General features: G+C 48.6%; 1 non-coding gene across 1 annotated transcript; it reads right to left on the bottom strand.

Moving 5' to 3' along the window:
* Window positions 1–5253: 5253 nt before the first annotated feature.
* On the bottom strand, window positions 5254–5325 carry TRNAC-ACA (transfer RNA cysteine (anticodon ACA)). The gene has a single exon. It is a non-coding gene; the product is annotated as a tRNA-Cys (tRNA).
* Between the last annotated feature and the right edge of the window lie 1683 nt (window positions 5326–7008).

Raw genomic sequence — 7008 nt, 5'->3', positions numbered from 1 at the left:
ATTCTCCTGATGATGGACATGTTGTTTGTTTCTAACTACATTTTTGTGTGTGTTGGTGTGTTGGCAAGTGAACATTCTAATGTAGTTCTATGAAAAACTCTGGAATAGAGTTTATTGGTTTGTCTTTGCTTTTGTAGAGTGAACAACGGCTGAATTTGGATGTGGGAATATGTGAGTGTGTGTATGTGTGTGTGTAAATGTGGGTCTTTGTGGACTGTAAGTGAAAGTGACAGTGTTAGTTGCTCAATCGTGTTCAACTCTTTGCAACCCCATGGACTGTAGCCCACAAGGCTCCTCTGTCTGTGGAATTTTCCAGGCAGGAATACTGGAGTGGGTTGCCATTCCCTTCTTGAGTTGTGGGTTGAATTTGATTTAAATAATTTAATTTGAAGAATTTTAACCCAATAGAGATCTTATCAAGCTTCTTCTCCTTTTCTCTCTCTCTCTCACACACACACACACCATTTGAGATGAGAGGTGGTGACAAAATCCTCTTGAGCAGAGCAGGGCAGGGTACTTGATGAAGCCGTGCAGCCAACAGCCAAGGTCAGATGTTGCCTGCCAGCTTGGGCTCTGAGCCCACAGTTTCCTCTTAACAAATGTCTGTGGGCAGTGACCACACACACACACACACACACACACACACACATGGGCCAATCTCATTCTCCCTGCACCGAAGGCTCCGAGGCGGTAATGGAATCGCATGTCCAAAGGCAGGCATAATTGAATGGCTGAGGGCATTAAGTCCTTGATTAAACTGGTTGTTCATTTGAAGGGACAATTAACCCAGCTAATATTCCAGGCCAGCCCAGCAGGTCCGTCCCCATCAAAGGACATATTGAGCAGATAATAAAGTGGCTGTATCACCTTTATGAGGAGTAGGGCTCTGGGGTCTTTACCCAAGGCCCACTGCCCTGTCGGGCTGGGGCCATGGACCCTACAAATCAAGGAGACTCCAAGTCCAGCCAGCCTAGGTTGTGTGAGCTTGTTTGTGAATAGAAGAAGATGTTTCTTCTGGGGAAGTTTTCTCTCATAGTTGAAATAACCTCCCACTCTGTGTCAGTCTCATCTACATATGATGCATGGAGCCTCAGTAGCCATCTTGTGACCATGTGGAGATCTCACTGGCTTTGCTCTATCTCAGGACCTTTTGCTGAATCACAGCTTTCTTATTGTTTAAGCCACTTGAATTGGGGTTCCCTGTTGCAAGCAGCAGGAAGCATCCTGACTGATAAAGTAGGTTCTACTCATCACCCACCAGCTTCCTGGAGGACTAGAGGTGAAGAAGAGCAGAGTCAGGGAAGAAGCTTCCTCCCCTTTCTCTTCCAATGCCTGATGCTAATCAAAGTTAAGTTTCCCCTAAAGCACAGATATTTCCAGCTGCTTGGATCCTAAAAGACTGAATCCAGTCACTCTTCTTGGTCTGGCTGTCCAATGGGCAACAGGGAAAGGGAAGCAGGGCCTGGCTCATGAACTACTTAGGTCAGACAGGGCCAGAGAGTAATGACTGGCCAGTTGCCAGTCTTGGCCAAGGATCCCACAGACTAACAAAGACCAAGAGTGGGCAGGACTTGAAGTAAGTGGGGAGCTTGGTGGGCAACCCCAGCCCCAGCAGAAACAAGTAGAAATAAGTCCCGTGATGGAAGCGTGTCGCTATGCTGGGTACCATATAGTGGGCTTTGCATGGATAGCTAAAACCATCTTCATCACACCTACGAGGTGGATGCCATTACCTGCTTTCCAGACAAAGGAATGAAAACCCAGAGGTATTAGGTTTTGTCCAGAGGTGTATCTGAAGATGGAGGCTGATTAAAGTTTAAGATTGTAAAACTCCCAAGCACTCAACCACCCTTTGTCAACTTACATGTCCAGACAATCAGCCAGCCATGGACATTCTTCCATTCATTCTACAAAGATGACCTGGTCCCCTGTCCTGTGCTGGGTACCGTGTAGATGCCAAGAACTGTGAGGACAGGCCTTGCCTCCCCCATGCCCTGGGTGGGGCAGTGGTACCTTTGGCAAAGGACAGATGACTATATTCAGGCTCAGAGTCAGTGTTTTCACACCATCTGGGCAGGACTTGTGAGGACACCACCTCCATTCTGACCCACTTTGGAATGTTCTGAGCTAAGAGATCACAGACCCTCCATCGGATCTGTGTCTTGGCCCCATCCACTTCTTGTCAGTGTATCCTGGAGCAAGGTGTACTTTCTCTGGGGCCTCAGTTTCCTCATCTGCAGAGGTGGGATAAAAATAACTTGTGTGCTCTTAACAGGGGCATTGGAAGCCTTAAGGGGAAGCCTTGTCTTAAATAGCTTTGTAAACTCAAGCAGTAAATCCATTCACTCCCTGTTTGAGGAGGTGGATTGTCAAGTCTCAGATAATAAATAACCTTTAAAAGCTTATGGGTTAGGCATTTTAGACTGGTCCTGGTGTAGGCCATCTGGGAATCCCCTGGAGCCTCCCCTGTGTCATAGCCTACTACCCGACCTCTGTCAGAAGGGACCCCAGGGACATGGGGGCCAAGCTCCAACTGATAAGTGCAGGCTGTATTTGCACAGTGATTTCATGACCAAGCTCTGGTCCAGGACCCTGCCCAGCCCTGCTGGCTCCTGGTTGCTCCCAAGAAGGACTGGTGTTGGATCCGGGGCTCTCTGGGGCTCTGCTTCCTAGAAAGCTGTCAGAAAAGGGTATATTTCTTCTAGATGTAAAGGAGAATGAGCCTGACTCCCTAGTGGCTCTGGTGGGGAGCACTTTATCAGGCTAGGAGCAAAGGGGAGTTTACACTGCTTTATTCACAGCAAAAGGGCACCCTGTGCCTGGGGTGGGGGTTTACAGGAAGGCAAAGCGATCTGAAGTTCCTCTTTTTAGAGAATCCATAGACTCCTGGGCTGACAAACCCTGTATTTAAAGGTTAAAAATACCAATTTTATGATAAGGTAAAGGTTGGTTTTCATTTATCTCTATTAAAGGCATTTATAAATGATTTATTGATTAAAAGGAAGTGAAAAGAAAATCACCCTCTCCCCCACCCAAAACCTCATGTCACTATGATTTATCTGATATTAAGGTTTAGGATATCCTGAGCAAGAACTGTGGCTTAAAAAATGCAGAAATAAAAATTTCAATACCAAAGAATCAATGAACTCTCAGGCTGAGACACGAAGCAGAATGTGGAAAGAGCTTTGGAGGTCATGTGGTCTGTGTGTGTTTTGTGTGTGTGGGTATGTATGTTGTGTGCATCTCTGTATGTAAGCATGGATATAGGTTGTATGTGTGTCTTTGTGTATACACATATACGTGTCTATTGTGTGTGCATCTATGTGTGTGTGCCTCTGTGTTCAAGTTTGTGTGTCTCTGTGTGTGAGTGAACGTGTCTGTGTTCATGTGTGTCAGTGTGTATGTATATACATCCATCATATACGCGTCTCTATGTGTCTATGAGTCTCTGGAGTATGTGCCTGTCTCCACGTGTTCACGTGTCTCTGGGTATGTGAATGAGTGCATGTGTTTATGTGAGTGAGTGTGTGTGTGTGTGTGTGTGTGTGTGTGACCTTGGACATGTGCCCTGCTCCTGGACTGCATTCTCACAATTATAAATTGCGGGGTGAGGCCCAGATGAATCCTGGTTCCTGGTGGGCATTGGCATGCTCAGCTGCCCTGTGGGGCCTCTGACAGGATTAGTCTTCCTCCTCCTGCTCTGGAAGGTCACCCACTGACCTTTCATTCTCCCTGCTTCCTAATGCCTGGGAAGTCCTTCCTGCTGCTCCCACGCAGCCCCAGCCTCCCTCAGGAGGCCTAGCCCTTCCTCTGTTGTGGGCTCAGCCATCTCTCATCCTTACAGAGCCAGGACATGGTTTGGGAACTGTCACACCCCCCATGCTCCCTTCTAGACAGGACACTCCTCCAGGACAGGGAAAAGCATGTCAGGGTCCCAGCAGAGGCCCGGGGCTTGGCTTGGAGCAGAGCTGTGGAAACACGTGCATGAAGAAGCTCCCCAGATTTAGGACTCCAAGCCCCAGTTCTGTCTGTCCGTCTCTCTCACCTTGGCCACACCACAAAATCATCTGGGGATTGTTTATAAGTAAAGCTGCCCAGACCCCCCAGACCAAGGGAACCAGAATCTCAAGCATGAGGTCTGTCCATCTGCATTTTCACAGTTCCTCCATCACTCTAGTGCACAGTGTGGATTGAGAACTGGTGCCCTAGTGCACTACAGACTAAGTCTCACGGAGGCTGAATTAAAGGTCTTTGGCTATCACTCTGCTTCCAAGTTTCCTGTTGCACTCATAATAGACTTCAGGACCACCCTAGAGTTTCTGATTACAGTGGTCTGGCCCAAATCTGGAAATTGGCGCTTAATCGGCTCCCAGTTCCCTGGTGCTGACACAGGTGGTCCTTGGTCCCGGGATCCAGCAATGGAGGCTGAAGTGGCAGGACGATATCCAGCTCACACGCACACCATAGGCAGCGTTAGAATAAATGTCTGCTTAGGAAACCCTAGCTTCCCCTACCTTTCCTCCTCAACTCTCAGGCGCTGTGGGTTTTTTTTTTAATTTAAAGTAGTTTTTATCAGAGTATAGTTGCTTTACGACGTTGTATTAGTTCCTGCTGTACAGCAAATTCTATCAGCTATATGTATAGATATATTCCCTCCCTTTTGGATTTGCTTCCCACTCAGGTCACCACAGAGCACTGAATAGAGTTGGTCGCAAAGACTGAGACACGGCTGAGCAGCCAACACGCACTCACCGTGTGCTATCCAGCAGGCTCTCCTTAGTTATCTGTTTCATGTATAGTATCAACAGTGCATATATGTCAGTCCCAACCTCCCGATTCCTCCCACCCCCACCTTTCCCCTTTGGTATCCACACATTTGTTCTGTCCGTCTGCGTATCTATTTCTGCTCTGTGAATAAGGTCATCTACATAATTTTTCTAGATTCCACATATGTGCATTAATCTACAATGTCTGCTTTTCTCTTTCTGACTTACTTCACTCTGCCTGACAGCCGCATCTCTACAAATGACCCACTTCATCCCCTTTTAAGGCTAATATTCCATCGTGTGTATGGACCACATCTTCTCTAGCCATTCCTCTGTTGACAGACACTTAAGTTAAGCTAAGTGAAGTCGTTCAGTCATGTCCGACTCTTTGAGACCCCATGGACTGTAGCCTACTGGGATCCTCCATCCATGGGACTTTCCAGGCAAGAGTGCTGGAGAGGGTTGCCGTTGCCTTCTCCAGGGGATCTTCCCGACCCAGGGATTGAACCCGGGTCTCCTGCATTGTAGGCAGACGCTTTACCGACTGAGCCACCAGGGACGTCCTTGATGGACGTTTAGGCGGCTTAAATCTCAGACATTCTTTGAAAGCCAATCTGATTTTGTTCTTTCCTTCATTCAATGGCCCGGATGCTGAGACCCTAATCCCTAAAGCGGCATATACAGACCTGTGGGTCTGGGTCCCCTGAGGGGCTCACCTGGAAGCTCTCCCACACTGTAGGGCCCTGTAGCAGCAGTTCTCTCTGCTCTGCTCACTCTTGCCCATCTCCCCACCTGGCTGAGCTCAAATCCCTGCTACCCTCTCAGTCAACTACCCCTCTCAACTCTAAGTGCCCCAGGCACAAACCCAAAGTTCTCCACCAAAGCACAGGCTTCAGGAGGGCAGGGATGGGTCAGCTCTGCTCACTCCCCGATCTGGCACCCACATGTCTGCCCAAGCCTGCCATGTAATAGCTGCTTAATAAATCTTCGCAGAACGAATAGATGACACAGCATAAACACACTGCTGGCAATTCCTACCCTGAAGAGGTTTTCCAGCTTCACCACATGAGCAGGCAGGGAACGTGCAATTGAAGACGTTGAGAAAGTGCAGAATGGCAGTCATATCTTCCGTGCCTATGCATGTGTGTATGCCTGCACATAGGGTTTGGTAATCAGAGGCTGCATTCGATTGAACCACGGGTTTTCCCCAACAATCACGCAGTGGCACCTGGGAGTCTGGGTTTTTCTCCCTGGAATACAGCCCTCCTCCAGGTGCTTCAGGGTTTGGCCATGCTCAGAGGTGAGTGCCCATGGGAAAGGGGAGAGAGAGAGAGACAGACCTAATTGCCTGGGGTTTGGCCAGAGTAGGGTTGGGGGGTGACAGAAAGAGAATGGATCTGAGTCAGACAGGAGTGGGTTTCAATCTAGACTCTGCCCTTGCCTTTCCTTGCCAACCCTGTGAACTTGGGCCAGTTCCTTGTTGTCCCCCTCACTCACCCCAATGGGAATAGTGCTGATGGCCCTGCAAGCTTGGGGCTGGGCTCCAAGGGGAGGGACAGAGCAACTGGGGCTGCAGTGTGCTTTACTCTCACCTTCTCAAAGCGATTTTTCTTTAGACTCGTCTCCTCCTCTTGACAGGATGGGGCATACAGTTGGTGCTTAATAAAATCTTGATGACTTGGTGAAACATCCAGCCCAGAGACTGGCACAGAGTAGGCACTCAATAGTTCCCTTACTCTCCTTGGAACGGTGCTGGGCTGAGACTTAGGTGGGATCACACCCCGGCTCTGTGCATGAGTGTGTGTGTGTGTGTGTCCTTCCATCCCTGTGAACATGAGTAACCTCAGGCCCATTTTCTGGGCCTCAACCTCTTGCAAGTCAAAGGAGAAAGCTGAATTCGAGACACTTTGCCCCATTTTGTGTTCTGTTTTGCCTCATTAGAGAGGATTCTGCCCAGAGGCGGTGAGGTCCCTTCTGGGGTCCCCCAGGGCCCCAGGAGGCTGGTGTAGACCAAGGTGTTGGCTTCCGGCCCCAATCTGGCTGTGTTCCTGGCCTACAGGAAGGGGGGCGGTGTTCTTTTCTTACCTGCCGATAATAGAAATCCTCTCCTTCAATTGAGCTGTTTCCTTCTTTTGCCCTAAGCTATGAAGAGTAGATTGGATGAAAATTATCAAGCCTCCTCGTCTAGAATAAATATTCTTGAAATGGAGCAAGTTATAAATAAGCAAGCAGCAATATCCTG

This window comes from Moschus berezovskii, chromosome 9 (genome assembly GCF_049115385.1).
Source record: "Moschus berezovskii isolate FMDL1 chromosome 9, NW_MosBer_1.0, whole genome shotgun sequence".
NCBI lineage: Eukaryota > Metazoa > Chordata > Mammalia > Artiodactyla > Moschidae > Moschus > Moschus berezovskii.
This window is presented reverse-complemented; position numbering and strand designations above follow the sequence as displayed.